The sequence below is a fragment of the Balaenoptera borealis genome (assembly GCF_965194805.1).
Source record: "Balaenoptera borealis genome assembly, chromosome: 1".
In the NCBI taxonomy this organism is placed as follows: domain Eukaryota; kingdom Metazoa; phylum Chordata; class Mammalia; order Artiodactyla; family Balaenopteridae; genus Balaenoptera; species Balaenoptera borealis.
This window is the reverse complement of record NC_138860.1, coordinates 103,565,419-103,582,369: the sequence shown is the minus strand read 5'-3', so window position 1 is coordinate 103,582,369 and position 16,951 is coordinate 103,565,419. Positions and strand designations below refer to the sequence as shown.

At 35.5% G+C, this 16,951-nt stretch overlaps 1 pseudogene across 1 annotated transcript in view; it reads left to right on the top strand.

Moving 5' to 3' along the window:
- LOC309625806 (hsc70-interacting protein pseudogene) overlaps positions 1–16,951 on the top strand; it is a 52,519-nt pseudogene that overhangs the window by 16,343 nt on the left and 19,225 nt on the right. The window contains exon 1 of the transcript in view: positions 1–16,951. This exon is cut by the window's left edge and continues 16,343 nt beyond it; it is cut by the window's right edge and continues 19,225 nt beyond it. The product of the transcript in view is annotated as a hsc70-interacting protein pseudogene (transcript).

Sequence of the window (16,951 nt, the reverse complement as noted above, 5' to 3'; positions counted from 1 at the left end):
TAAATTACCTATACCTAATTGCTGAACAAACCCAGATCTTGATTATTGATAAAAAATAATAATTGGTCAGCTATATGTCTGAGTCAACTTTGGATAGCCATGCTAATTTTGTGTAGGGGAAATAAATTAGCAAATAATCCATTTTATTGGAATTGGAAAGCCTTCTGAGACAGGAAGAACATGAAGATCCACTGCTGAGCCAAATAGGAACCTGTATTTGGAAATCCCAGGTAACATAGTCTATAAAAGTAAACATATGAGAAAAGCAAAAAAATAAAACAAACCAAAGGAGAATCAAGAAAAAACAAAACAAAATAAAGACCCTGTGTCCAACTAAAATAATCAAAACCTACTAGCAAATTAGCATCTGCAATAATAGGAATGGAATATTTTGATGAATGAATTTCTTAAAACACTCTCTATAGCATTAAGCTCTTTTGAGACAAGGTTCACCTCTCACACCTGGTAAACCAATGAGGGAAAGCCCTCATGGTGGAATTAGAGGCATACGCCTCAGACAGGAAACAAGTATAGTGTTCATATCTGGTACAACAAAAAAAAAACAGAACCTAAAAGAGGAAATAGACATGCACAGCTTGCTCTCCTGACTTAGTATAAACCTCTAAGACACTACTCCAGTTAGGCTCCTCAAACCAGGGACTGTGCACATTCTCATAAACCAGCTAGCACAGAATTGCTTCTGGTGCCTTAGGGCCCTGCCTTCTTTCAAATAGCACCTCTCTACCTTGGATGCCAATTACAGCCACAGGTTTTGATTGCTTTCTACAGGAAACCAAAAGCTCTGGTACAACAAGACTGGGAATAAAGATAATTTCTTTTGCATTGCCAACAGATGGAGAAGAAAGAGATTAGTAAAAATATAAAAGTCTGAAAATGACTTCAAGCATGAAGGTATCTGTTTTTCTGTTCTTAATTTAATGCAAGACTGCAGTCAACAAATTTTTGTTGAGTGTATAACTTGTGCTAGGCACAATTTTTAGATGTGAGAATTCAGCAGTAAACAAAAGAGACACAAATCCCTGCATTCATGGTGCTTACGTTCAGTTGAACTTGTCTTATTTTAGGTCTGTTTTATACAAGGCTAAAGCTATCTGTGTTGTGGGGTTTTTTTTAAGCTTTATTTTGATATATTTCATATGTATACAATTCACCCATATAAAATGGGCAATTCAATAGTTTTCAGTATATTTACAGACTTGTGCAACCATCAGCACAATCTAATTTTAGAACATTTTCATCACCCTCCCTCCAAAGAAACATAATACCCATTAGAAGACACTCCCCTCTCCTCCCCATCCCCTTAGCTTAAGGCAATTGATAATACAGTTTACATCTAGATACATTTGCCAATTCTGGATATTTCCTATAAATGAAATAATACAATATGTGGCTTCTTTGATTTAATGTTTTCAAGGTTCATACATATTGTAGCATGTATCAGTACTTCATTCCTTTTTGAATCTATCTACTTTTACAATTATTAATTTAAAATAAGACTTGTCTTAGTTTATGCCCTTTTCAGACTTTCCCATACTCCACAGAACATTTTCATTTCCAATTGAAAATAAAGCTTTAAAAGGGATGCTTTAATTTTAGAACTAGAAAACATTTGGAAAGTATCCAGTCAACTTGTAGATAAGTATCCAGTCAATTTGTAGATGAGTAGATAGAGAACTACAAAAAAGAAGTGGTTTGCTGAAGGCATCATAGCAAGATAGGACTGGAACCTATCTCTCCCCACTCCTCTTAACTCTTTATCACAGGGCTTACTTGGTATGGACTTTGATAGTTTTGTATTTATCTGTAGGATTCTGCAACCTCTTTATTGGAGAAAATAATTTTGATTACTTCAGTTTATAGACAACTGGATTTTCCTATAAAACTAGAGTTTTTTGGTTTTTGTTCTACAATATGAATAAAGAGACTATATAAATCAAGCAAATAAGATTTTCCTTGATTACAACCTAGAGACCCATTTTATGTTAGTCTTACAAAAAACTATTGCAAAAATTACTCATCAAATTGTACAGCCTATAATTTTCACTAGCACTTTCTCTAACCCTCAGTTTAATTGACTTCCCATTGTATAAATTTTTTAAAGGACACAACCAGTGAAATCTCTTTATCATCTATATCTATCTATTCATCTATTTTTCTAAACTGCATAAAATCATTCAGAATACATCTTTGAAAAACTCATAATGAACAGTACTTGATATTATGATGTTGGCCGACAAGATTAAAACTTTTCAGTCTTTTCAGAATCCACACTTAAGCTCATTAGCTTCTAGATGAAATGAATATAGCAGAGTACATGTATTCTAACCAGCACCTACCTCAGCCTTTTTAAAAGTATTTAGCCTCCACTTAAGCCTGCATTCCAAAGTAAAAGATCTATTTGAACAACTACATATCAAATTTCTCAGAAGTTTCTACAGAAATACCTTCAAAATTTTCTGAACTCCATTTATTCTTATCCTGAAGTTTTCTGATGGTTCTCATATTTATTTTATATTTTATTTCCTGTATGGCTTCTGGTATTGCAGCATTTTACTGCCATTTGATTTCTTCCAACTGAAACCCTCCCTTCTTTCCCCAACAACAACCATTAGAATCCTTAGATTATTATATGTCTTACGTTTAGATTCTCCTACCTCTGATTACTGTAATTTAGTGCAGGTATCATGCTCAGAATTTGTATTTCAAAATTATACCTATTTCTACAGAATACTGATAAGTGACTACATAAACATGTACTCAGAATTACTTTGTAGCACTCATTTTAAATGACTTCCTATTTTACTACTGAAGGTAGAACTTGAAAAGTCACATAAATTCCATCTAAACATTTGGTTCTATTCGATAAATGTAATACTACAGGAATCTTTTACCTATATAAGAAATCAACTGTAGCTATTATCCAAGTTGGTTATTTTTCTATATTTAATATACTCTTAAATTCTAACTTATATCCTAAGATCTCTTTTTATCAGTCCTTAAGGTATATACTAAGAACAAGAAAATGTGATGCAGGCTGAGAGAAGTAACAGTAAAATATTATCTCAGTGAGAGACCTGAGAAAAATGTCTCAGAAGGACACCTGAATGCACATTTTGAAAGAGCTGTCTCTTAATTGCAGCAAGATTTCTCCATATCCTGAGACCTCAGCTCTACTTTTTCTCTACCCTTTCTATCAAGGCCTCAAGTTTTTGTACAAATCTCAGCCCTAAGGCGTAATGAAGAAGGAACTGAGGTGCCTAGGCCAACTGAGCTGTCTCGTGCTGAAAGCTTGGAAGGGGTGTGATTCATAGAAAATGTTATTTTACAACACTAACCTTTTCATGTTGAGTCCAGCAAAAAGCAGCACATAACAATAAAATCTATTTTGATTGGTGAGCTGAGAATGAATCGAGTATTGTTTGCCTGGATTCTAAAGTCATCTTTTCTGCACTCCTGGAAGGTCCCCTCCCTGTTGTCTCTAGGTGTGCAAAGTGAATATTTGGGCCCTACCTTCCTTTCTCAGTTCAGCAATGTTCTAATTATTCTCTCTCCATTGTTCCCAAACCTGAGGCCTTCCGCAGCCCCTTTAGAAGCTCCCACAAAGACCCTGTGTGTTCTGTAACCTCAAAACTAGAGATTATAATTTTATAAATAAATGGATTGCATTCTCATGGTTCTTTTGTTTTCTTTTTTCAATCACAGCACAACAATTACATTATTTTATTTAGGTTTCTTTAAGGAATTTTTGTATTAATATTTTACACATCTTAAATTTTATAGCGTATATATAGGAACATATTTATAGAAATATATAGAAGTAGAAAATATGTAACCTGTAGGGACAATTCTGAAACACCAGATCCTAAATGATACAAGGCCATCTGTGGACAAAAGTCTCACCTGCTATTTTTCTGGTTACCAATTCTGATGTGCTGCAGAGCGGGAGGGGGTTTCCCTATGCCACTAAGAAATTCTTAGATCCCGGCTGTCCTACAATTCAAATCAATTCTGACCTATCTACCCAGAGATAGCATCAGATTCCATAGGTTAATGGCTCAGTCTTATATGGCTGTCCTCCTCTTCACTTCAGAGGATAGCAAGTCCAGATTGTCCCCTGTGCTCCTCACCAACAGGCTACAAATTGGAGGTTCCAATGACTCCCTCCAGAGATTCAATAATTTGCTAGAGAGGCTCACAGAACCCACAGAAACATTTTACTTACTGGATTATTGGTCTATTATAAAAGGGTATAACTCAGGAACAGCTAGATACAAGAGAGGCATAGGACAAAGTATGGGGAAAGGGTGCAGAGCTTCCATGCTCTGCCTAAAATGTGACTCTTCCTGAACCTCCACATGATCACCAACCCAGAAGCTCTCCAAATCCCATTCATTTGGAGGCTTTGTTACATAGGCATGGTTGATTAAATCATTGGCCACTGGCTATTGATTCAACCTCCAGCCCCTCCCCACTCCCAGGAAATCAGGGGGTGGGACTGAAAGTTCCAACCCTTTATTCATGGTTGGTTCACCTGGCAACAAGCCCCCATCCTTAGGTGCAGTCCAAAAGTCACCTCACTAATGTTGAAAAGCAAAATTCAACCAAGTAAATTTGGAGATCTAATTATTAGGTGATTCATGAATCAGGCAGCATCCCATCTAGTAAACAGAATGGCTCTCTGAGGGGTTGTACAAAATGGAAGGTTTCAATAGGCAGAAGGAGGGTGGGGATGAAGGTACTAGCTAAAAACAACAACAGCAACAAAGCAAAAGAAAAAGAAAAATGAAAGAAAGGATTGCTTCAGGCCAGGCCATCTTCTTTGGGGGGGCGGGGTGTGGGGAAGGAAACAGAAAGGGTCTTTATCCTGCAGATTACCTCACTAGTGTAGATCAGGAAATTTCAGATTGACTGTTTTAAAAGTCAATTCCTGGGAGAGGTTGAAACTGCTATTGTCTTGGTTCGCTGCACTGGGGGCAAATGACTCCATTTGGGGCTTATTATTTGTTTTTTAACATTAACATGACAAAAGATACCTTTGTTATTCTCTTCACTTAGGAAATTCCAAGGGTTTTAGGAGCCCCATCCCAGAAATGGGGCAAAGAGCAAACATATATTACTTATTATAAATACCAATATCACACCTGAAAATTATTGATTTCATAAACTTATTAGATAAGTTTATGAAATCAATAATTTCATAAGCTTCCTATCCCCCCTCAGTATAAAATCTAAAATTCTTACCATTGCCTATAAGGTTCTATATTAGGAGTGGGCAAACTTTTCCTGTAAAAGCGTAGACATTAAATATTTTCTGTAGCAGCTACCAAACTTGGCCATTGTAGCATGAAAACAGTCATAAATAATGCAGAAACAAAAGAGCATGGCTTCATTCCAATGAAACTTTATGGACAATAAAATTTGAATCTCATACAAATTATAAGTGTCATAAAATATTGTTTTACTTTTCGTATTTTATTCCAAACATTTTAAAATGTAATAACCATTTATAATCGTTCATAAGCCATATAGAAATAGCTAGTGGGTCAAACTTGGGCTGCAACACCTGCTCTGTAAGATCTACATTCTCCCTCACAGATTTCATTCACTCTACCACACTCCCTCTGCTCATGGACCTCTCTGTACTCTGACATCCTTGCACTTACTTGCAAACAACAAGCACATTCTCACCTCAGTGCCTTTGCACAAGCTGTGTCCTTTGCCTAGAACACACTTTCTCCCAATCTTTGAATAGCTCCTTTCCTTCACCTTTGAAGACTAATTATTCTCTAATCATCCAATCCAAAACATCCTTTTTTATACTATTACATGCAGTGCTTTATTTTTCATTTTAATACTTATTACCCACTGAACTATAGTATCTTTTACTTGTTTATTTTTTGTCTCTTCTCACTAGAATGTAAGCTTCAAGAGAGAAGAGACTCGGTTTCCTTCACTGTTTCATCCAGAATAGTGCTTGGCACAAAATATGTACTTCAATGAGTATTCTTCCATGAATGGATTATTGTTATTTATAATTGCCAAAATTCCTCTTTCTTCTGGTCTTCATCTCAACTATCACTTTGAGGTTCTATGTGATTGGGGGCTAGTGCCAATGTGTGAATTCTCATCATTTGAGAGTTTGTTTAATCTCTAATATTTATATATTGTTCTGAAACATGATTGTTCCACAAATCTCCTCTCTGCTAATGGTGGTCTTTAATCTGGCTGATCTGTATTCAGTATAATTCTACTCATTGATACAATGTTATAATTCTGAAGCTAGGTAATCCTTGCCTAATCTTTCTATTTCTCATGGCTTGTAGAGGGCACTATGGTGCCCTGGCCAGCTGCCATTACTGGGTCTGTTGTGTTAGCTGCTAGGAGCTCACAGCTGTCCGATGTCTCCAGAAAACTGCCTTCACCTGATGGGAACCACTTTGGTAAGGAAGCCATACCCCAGGAAATGGCCCATAGTGTATAACTAATGACTAATAGGGAATAAGTATAAAAGGTTATTTCTTTTTCCTCAAGAGGAAATCATTCTAAGGTGCAGTTTATGCTCCAGAGCCTTGCCCCTGTGGCTCAGGCCAGGGTAAACAAGGTAAGACTTTTCCTAAGACCACATCCTTGTTCATCCCTTTTTCCTTTCAACCCTGCTTCACTCCTTCCCTTTGCATTTTTCCCTATGAATACCTCCTCAGCAAATCATGTACACCTGGATCTTCACCTCTGGTTCTGCTTCTAGAATAAAGTTCCTACTGTAGTAAACCCATCAACTCTTACCCAATCCCCACTAAACAGGTCCACCAAACCAGTCCTTAACAAACTCAAAACCATAGCATTATGTAAGAGTCGTTTTTAGGTATCTCACTTTTAGAGTACAAAGTAGGACACCTTCCAACTACTGACAAGCCTCGGCTAGAATGTGGCAGCATCAAAAGTTTACTAAATTATCATATGCAATTTATGAAATACCTTGTACTTAGCGATGTGCAAACTCATCTCCCATTAAATGATTTTGCTAAATGAATAGCATGCTTAAAATCAAATTCAGTAATATAGACACAGATATATATACAAAAATATCTATGGATACGTGTATATTCTCTGGTTAGTATACACACATTTATTTCCTGGTTCTGTTACCTAAGAGATAACAGAAGCAATGACACCTCAGTAGCAACAAGCACACCTGGTCCCCAGATCTTAGTTTCTAATATCATTCTCCAATAAAAAAAATCTGGACTTCATGAGGAAATGGCTAATTCCAGGACTGAGGACAAGGTGAGCCTGGAGCATTTTGTAGTGCAAAAAGTAAAACAACAACAACAATAATGAGGTATGTGAAAGCAGCATATGAGCCAAATAAAAAAGTACCAAATGGCCAAGGTTGGAATAATTTGAACAACACAATAAATGAGATAGTTTTGGATTATAACCCAAAGTATAAAATAAATATCTATGAATCTGTACTGACATAAAGAATAAAATAAACAAATAAGAGAGAATAGACAAATCTCTCCTGCAGAAAAATTTCAAATATTTTATGTAGATACCCTGTCCTCAAGGAGGCAAAGTATAGCTCTCACCTTTAAGTGGGAGCTACTCATACTGTCTTCTTTCCAAAGAGCACTGTATGGAAAAAGAGTATAAAATAAGTTTATAGTGAAGCAACCTGGCAAACACTATCTCAGCCAGATGACAAAGTTAACATCAGCAGTGTTGTCAGCTGATTGTCAGCTTGATATGATATGATGAGAATAACACGTAATTTCCGTAGTCTTTGTCCCCCAAAGCCCATAATTCCAGTCTCAGGAGAAAACAATCAAATAAATCCTGATTAACATTCTACAAAATATCTGACTCCTCAAAACTGTCAAAGGAAATAGGAGGAAAGTCTGAGAAGCTTTCATAGCCAAGAGGAACTTAAGAAGACATAACAACTAAATGTTATGTGCTATCCTAATGGGATCCTGGAAAAGAAGAAAGATGTTAGGTAAAACTTAGGGAAATATCAGTAAGTATGGACTTTAGTTAATAATAACGTATAAATATTGATTAATTGTGACATGTATCCTACTAAAGTAAAATGTTAATTACAGAGGAAACTACTTATGGGGTATATGGGAACTCTCTATACTATCTTTGCCACTTTTATACAAATCTAAAATTAAAAAGTTTATTTAAAATTTTTAAAATTAAATTTAGAGGGCTTCCCTGGTGGTGCAGTGGTTGAGAATCTGCCTGCCAGTGCAGGGGACACGGGTTCGAGTCCTGGTCTGGGAAGATCCCACATGCCGCGGAGGAACTAGGCCCATGAGCCACAACTACTGAGCCTGCGCGTCTGGAGCCTGTGCTCCGCAACAAGGGAGGCCATGATAGTGAGAGGCCCGCGCACCGCGATGAAGAGTGGCCCCCGCTTGCCGCAACTAGAGAAAGCCCTCGCACAGAAACGAAGACCCAACACAGCCATAAATAAATAAATAAATAAATAAATAAATAAAAATTAAATTCACAATAAAAGGCCTATACCATCCTTGATTATTAAAAAAAAAATAAATTAAATTTAGAAATGCAGCCTTATAATTATACTGTTCAAGGATTTTTAAATTCAAGAAAATGCCTAATCCACAGTAGGCTATCTTAAATATCATTCTGATTATTACTGGAGGAAATCCACTTTGAAGCTTCTAATGGAATCTTAATATTATGGTATACACCCAAAGAATTTAAAGATAAAATATTTTTAGCATGAACATTAAAAAGATTTTTCATAAGAGTGAAGTTATTAGTCTTTTCAACAATACTTTGGTATTATTTTTCATATTATCTACAACAAAGTCTCAAAATATTTATTATGATGCAACAAATATATAAGATTCTATGACACTAAAAGCTTTTCATTGGTTTTTAACTTATCTTACCTAAATATTTTATGTGTTCCTTAGGAATAGAACTTGGTGGGATGCAAACTAACATTTCTTGAGCATTTATGTTCCATCATGCTTTTACTATTTTAGGGCCTCATATTTAGGGTTATCCAGTTTACTCTTCACACACCCTAAGAGATCCATAGTTTAACACATTCAGAGAGGTGGAAATAGACCCAGTGACTATAAGGCAATCCCACTGAAATGTAAGTTACTGAGTAAAGGCACATTCTTCATCTACTGTGCTCACTGCTGTATTCCTAGAACCTAGAACAGTGACAGGAAAACAGAAAACCTTTATTAAATATGTATTGAATAAATGAATGAGAATAAGTGACCTTGTCCAAAGCAACACAATTACTTATGATAGAAACAGGATGAAATCTGTTACTACTTGTTTCCTACAAGGCCCTGTCATGAGCCCATCTCATGGCAGTTGGACCCTAAACTATCAGGAGAGGCCCCAAATGAAAAATATATGCCTAGGAGTTCATGGCCACCAGTGCAGCGCCCTGAACATAGTAAGTATCAAATCATAGAATCTCCACTGAGCTCATTAATGGGCCACAAATAAAAGAGAAATTTAGATAAATTGGGAAAAGGGGTATAGACTTTCTTAGATTTGATCTTCATGACCATATTATTCTATTCTTTCATTACATGAAAGCTCTGATTTTATAACATATTCGAACTCCTAAGAAACTCTAAATTGTATAATATATTCCAACTCCTATTTTTCAGAAGCTTATTAGATCCATTCATTGCATACTTTTCCTTTTTACCATATTGTAAAGTTTTTATGCTGACTGTGCCACAGGAAAAAGAAAGAAAGAAAGCACTACACTATCGAGCAACTTTATCTACAAACAGCTTAAAGGGAAATATAAAAATAAAAACTCAAATGCAGATATATTTTGCAGCAATATTACATAATTACCAATGAATGCAAAGAGGAGAAAGTTTCTCTGATATACATCAACAGTAAAAAAACTAAGTTCTGTCTGGAAACTCCATTTTATTATGTACTATATTTGGTGTGTGGTGGGAAGAGTCAATTGTAAATATAGAGCCAAGGTACAAGTGCTACAATAAATGGAATTTTCATTACTGTGAAATCACTGCTTTAGCACTTTCCTACTTTAAAAATAAATCATAGGAAAAAAATTTCTTTGCATTAAAAGTTAGAAATTTTTAATCCCCCAAATTATCCTTCATTTTTAAGTCCATGTTCTGAAGTCATTTTAAGTAAGTACAAATATAAAATTCATTTCTTTGAAAATACTAAGTTAACTAATTGTCAATAGCAGTGGTGTTCTTATTTGTCTATTTATTTATTTATTTATTTATTTAATATACTTATTGAATAGCTATTCTGTGCCAGACGCCACATTAGCCTAGAGACACCTCAGATTTCATACTCTTATAGAGTTTGTATTTTAGTGGGAAAACGTAGGAGACTGACTAACAACAATTAGTCAACAGTACTTGAGCATAACAGTACAAATAACAGCAATTTCAGAAAGAATAATAATAATAATTACCATTTTTGAGTGTCTACCCTGTCAAACACGGTACCATAATTTTAATATTATTGATCTCACATCAAACATTGGAGACAGATATTTACAAATGAGACAATGAGGTCAATAAAGATTTAATTATTTGCCAAGGATGTGAAAAGTAGTAAGTGGTAGAGCAGGATTTGAATCTTGGTCTGTTTTAGTATAAAACCCTGGCCTTTTAGCCGTCTTACACTGCCTTTCAAAACTAGCTAACGCTTTGCAGTGAGAATCAAACCCCTTCATAAAAAACAAAAACATTATGTTTCATTATAGAAATATAATATTTAGAAGGGGGATGACTGTTATACCCTAGGATTCTTAATAGCATAGTGGTTAATAACAAAAATTCTGGAGTCAGACGTTTGAAGTTAAACTCTAAATCTGCCACTAACTAACTGTGAATCTCTGGACCGGTTCAATATTTGACCATATACTATTTAAAACATTTTTAATTCAATATTTAACCATTCTCTGCCTTAGTTTTCTCATCTATGAAGTTTGTATGAACATTGAGTTAATGTATGTGAAGTGCTAGGAAACAGTACCTAGTTATATAAGCAATAAATAAATATTAGCTATTGTGTTGTTATTAATCTTTATTCTCTGGACTGATCAGAATAGACTTGAAGTTGGCAACTCGTTTTAAAGGACTCTTAACAATCCTTCTACCTCTCCCTGCAAATTTCAGGTTCCCCTATCCCTATGCTTCCTATGGTACCAGTAAATATTGGTCACTTATCTACATATCTCTTTCTCCTTCTTCATTTCAATGGCTTCTCTACATGCTTTAATCTTCCATTCTTATCTTTCTCTTGTTATATTCTTTAATCTCTATATTTTCACTCTTCTTGTTTCTCCATTTTGAACTTTTAAAATTGATTTATAGTTTACATTACAACTTTTACATAATTTTCCTTACATTGACCCTACTCTACAACTCCTGCTGTTCAATCAGAATTTTATAATGTTACTTTCTTCCCTTTTTTGAGGCATCAGTGCAGCGTCTAACAGAGTGTTGTGCAGACAGGCAGGCGCTGACCATTTCTCCATAAGGTGAATGAGCCTTGTCTATTACCATTTTGTAACTTCACATCCCTTATTCAGAAGAGTAATAATAGCAAGGTGAGGAACAGTAAACTTCTATTTACTACCTTCATTATTTTCTTAATTTTATCTTTTAGATTCAGACTTTTTCTGTAAGAGCTTTATTATATTGTATTAAGTCATATCATATCATCATATCATATTATATTTTATTTTAAGAAACATTCACTTGGATTTGTATGAACTCTTTCCAACTTCAAATCTCTCTCTTTCACTGTCCTTTGGACACATTACAAATGGACATGAACATTTTCTGAACTGTAATCAAGTGCCAAGGTAGAGTGGGTTCTTCTGACCACTACATTGTTATAAACAAAACTCACATCGTAATTTTCCCTTAAATGACATCACAGGATTTTCTATCCAAAGCATAAATATCTTTGGAAGAGGGAGGCAACCAGAAGTGAAAATAGATGTAGGAAAATTATATATTATACTCGGTAAGGTTTTTATTCAGCACAATTTGAGCCAACATCTGTCCCTTAGATGTAGTCATTCAATCTCTATAAATGCTTAATGATTGGTATCCAAGCATAAAATACTTTGAAACAATTGATTTACAATTAAAACCTTTTGCAATTCCATGGAAATAAACAAATTTTACTTCAGATGTGAACAGCCAATTATAATTTTACTTTCAAAATGGAATGAAAATATACTCAATGTATATCTAGGTGATTTACACTAACTCTGAGAACATTTTTCTCCAAAGTCAACATGAAAATCTTCTCTATAACTAAGTCCTCTCATAAGTGCCAGCTTTGGGCACTGTTTTCGAAGAAAGCTATGAGCATTAACCACCATCTCAATAATATTCCAGGAAAAATGTAAGTGGGGGGAAAAAAACACTAGGGACTCCCCAGGCTATCTACTTAAAGTATGCTTGCTACTTAAAGCATGGTCCTCAGACCAGAAGCATCAGTATCTCCTTTTGAGCAATGTTCTCAAACTTGAATGCGTTTATTATTCAACCTTGGCCTGGGATGGCTAAGATTCTGCATAAGGTCCCAGGTGATACTAAGGCTGATGGTCTATGGTCCACATTTTGACTAGCAAAGATTCTAAGAAGTCAAGGGTAACTACTGTGAATGATGTACTTTAACAGCCTACCCGTGATGATATTTTATGATGGTACAAACTTCAATATGTATATTGATGAAATAATTTGGAAATAGAAAATATTTATTGAATACACATTTATGAGATAAAATTTAGAGGTAAAGACTTATGATAGAAAAGAATTAAATAGCACGTAAAGTTTTCTGAGGCACGAAAATTACCATGGAAAGAAGTCAGAAGAATTTTATCAGACTAGTATTGAAAAGGGAAATGTATGTATTCACTGAAAAATGGCCCATATCATGTTGAAGCCATGATTTAATTCAATTTTTCACTTGATAGTCACATCCTCCTGATGAGTAAAAAAAAAAAAAAAAAATTATGATTTCTTGAAGAGTTTGCAAAGAAGCACTTATTTTTAATGGTGTACAAACAGCCTATTCTTTTTCATAAGGGAAAAACAGTAAAATCAGGATGTTTTACATTATTAAGTTGTCAAAATTTTTGAAATCTGTATCTTAATACATTAAGAATGTGCAATTGTTTTTGACATTTCTTTATTCTAAATGAAATAGTTGTTTTTACCACCTGATTGACTTAATTCCTAGTAGATATGGCATATCCTGCTTGGGCAACCTTTTGAGAATATTGCTATGTATATGAAATATTTGTAACAAATGCACATGCAAGAAATTTTAGAGCTTTTAGAGCTGCAAAAGTCTTTGGGAATCATCGAGTACAATTCCTTTATTTTAAAAAGGAAAAATCAAAGGTCCACTGAAATGAACCTACGTGATTTATCCAAGGTCCCACACAGCTAGTTAGTGGCAGAACTAACCCAAAGCTCTTGATGCTTAAGAGGTTTTGTTTTGTTTTGTTTTTCATAATAGTCTGAATATTTGGCTTGTTTATCTGAGTTCAGCTTTTCAAAAGCTCAGAAAATAATAATAATGATGATAATGATAAATGTGTGCAGTGTACAAGTGGTCCACCTGAGAATTATTTATTTGGTCAATTTTTTGTTGTTTCTGTTCAAATTAGATAAATATTTGCTAACATATACATTGGCTGTAAAAGAAACAATTTTAAAGGCAAGTTATCAAATAAGGACTGTTGTATTTGTTGGAAGAAACTTATCTTCAAAATTCGAGGGTATGGGGTTTAAATTGAATAACAAAATCAGAAATTCTATACACATATTTGAAATATGGATATTACTTTTCTTGTTCTGAGTACAAAATAATGTCATAATTAAAATATTTTTCATATTATGACAACTCTGGATTCTCATCTCCCCCTCATAAGCAGGAAATCTAGGTTTCCCCAATAACCTAAACTGTTTCTAAGGACCCCACACTTGCTTGCCCTGGTTTGTTGAATTCTTCCTCCTTTCTGCTGGCCTGGCTAACATGGCCAGAGACTGAGAACTCAGGTGTACCTCATTAAGCCAAATTTCTGTAAGGGTTGGCCTTCTCAACAGCCTCCCTTTGTGGTTAAAAGTTCTCCAGTACCAAATGGCTCTCCTGGCTAAAGTTCAGAACAGTTCAGCTATCTGGTGCAAGGCCATAAGCAATAGAAATTTGTCACAGAGCTGAGGCTCCGTGTTAGGCAGAAATGAAAGAAGCCCAGAAGTCACTTTGGCTCTGAGGTAAGGGCTTTTTCCGTGCAGTTGCTCATCCTTTGGGGAAGGATTCCTCCCAGGTTTAGGTTTAGTAAGGAGGTCCTACAGTAAAATTAATTACCTTGAGCCTTAACTATGACAGCTTATTCATTTTATAGTATTTCTTTTTTAGAGCAATTTAAGATTTGCAGTAAAATTAAGTGGAAATTACACAGATTTACCATATATCCCGTCCACCACCCAGCAATCATAGCCTCTCCCATTATCAACACCACTCACCACAGTAGTACAATTGCTGTATTTGATGAACCTACATTGATACATCATTATCACCCAAACTCCATAGTTTACCTTAGGGTTCATTCTTGATGTTGCATATTCTTTGGGTTTGGATAAATGTGTAATGTCATGTATCCATCATTATGGTATTATACAGAGTATTTTCACTGTCCTACAAATCCTCTGTGCTCTGCCCATTTATTTCCCTCACCCCCAACCCCTGGCAACCAGTGATTCTTTTTACTGTCTTTATAGTTTTACCTTTTCTAGAGTGTCGAATAGTTGGAATCATATAAGATGTGGACTTTTCAGATTGGCTTCTTTGTCTTTACATGACTTGATAGTGCATTTCTTTTTAGTGCTGAATAATATTCCATTGTCTGGATGTATCACAGTTTATTTATCCATTCACCTACTGAAGCACATCTTGGTTGCTTCCAAGTTTTGGTAACTATGAATAAAGCTGCAATAAACAGCCATGTGTAGGTTTTTGTGTGGACATAAATTTTCACCTCCTTTGGGTAAATACCAAGGAATGTGATTGCTGGCTCATATGGTAAGAGTGTGTTTAGTTTTGTAAGAAATTGCCAAATTGTCTTCCAAAGGGTCTGTACCATTTGCAGTTCCTCCAGCAATAGAGTCCCGGTTGCTTCATAGCTTCACCAGCATTTGGTGTGGTCCATGTTCTGGACTTTGACCATTCTAATAGATATGGAGTAGTAGCTCACTGTTGTTCTAATTTGCATTTCTCTGATGACACATGATGTGGAACATTTTTTCATACATTTATTTGCCATCTGTATATCTTCTCTGGCAAGGTGTCTGGTAAGGTTTTGGCCCATTTTTTAATGGGGTTGTTTGCTTTCCTATTGTTGATTTCTAAGTGTTCTTTGTATATTTGGGACAACAGTCCTTTATCAGATGTGTCTTTTGCAAATATTTTCTCCCAGCATGTGGTTTGTCTTCTCATACTCTTGATATTGTTTTTGCAGAAATCCAGCTTATTAATTACTTTTCCATAGATCATGCCTTTGATGTTTTGTCTAAAAAGTCATTGCCATATCCAAGGTCATCTAGGTTTGCTTTTGGATTGTCTTCCAAGAGTTTTATAGTTTTGCATTTTACATTTAGGTCTGTTACCGAACACAAGTTTTTGTGCCCGACACACAGTGAGGCCAAACAGTACCGAAACGTCAGAGTTTGGAGTAGAGAAAGGTTTACTGCAGGACCATACAAGGAGAACAGGTGGCTCTTGCCCCCCAAAACCCCAAATTCCCCAAAGGGTTTCAGCAAAGCATTTTTAAAAAGCAAGGAGAGGGAGGTGCAGTCACAGGGTATGTGATCAGCTCCTGCACAATTCTCCGATTGGTTTTTGGTGAGGGAACAGGGAGGTCAACATTATCAATCCTTAGGCACCAGAAGGTCTGGGGGCTATGCACTCTTGATCATCAAGTAAATAATTTCTTCCATTTGGAGGTGGTTTTTAGCAGCTGAAAAACTCAGGTTAAATTCATGAGATACGTTCGTTCGTAAGAGGTTACAGAAAAACCTGAGCGAAATTTTTGGCCAAGGCAATATTATCTGGCTACTTCAGAGAGGAGCTATAGCAGAGGATATGGGGGAAGGGTCTGCCTCAGAAACGTCCCATAGGGTCCTGCTCAGTTACAGGTCTATGATCTATTTTGAGTTAATTTTTTGAAGGGTGTAAGGTCTATGTCTAGATTCACTTTTTTGTATGTGGGTGTCCAGTTGTTCCAGCACCATTTGTGGAAGAGACCATCTTTGCTCCATTGCATTGCCTTTGATCCTTTGTCAGAGATCAGTTTACTATGACATCTCTTAAGAACACATTTTTCAGTTTGCTTGCCTTTTTTTTTTTTTCAAGTACATACCCAATTGTACGTATGAGTAGATTCCAGCATAAACTATACACTGTGCTCAAATCCAACCTTCCCTAAGTCAATGTCAAGTGCAAGTCATCGGTCCAGAATGTTTCTTCCATACCAGAGATTGTCTTTTGCACATGAGAACTTCCTTTACAGCAAACCTCAATGGATACCACCCTGAAATTTAAGATATTTTAATAATTCTCAGTCTCATAGAGAAAGAGTCCAGCTCCACTTCCCTTATAATTGGAAGTCTCTTTGGCTCTTATGTAAAATTTTGGCTTCCATAGGAATACTCAAAAATCAACATAGCACCAAAATGGCTCTTGACATGCTGAAATATTACAATATACTCCTTTCAGAAAAGTATAGATATATAGTTTCTACATAACTAAAGGGGAAGGGGAAATCTGTTTCAAAGGTGATAACATGTACATTTGAACAAAGCACATTATTACTAACTTTTACACATCAGCCCCAAATCTGAAA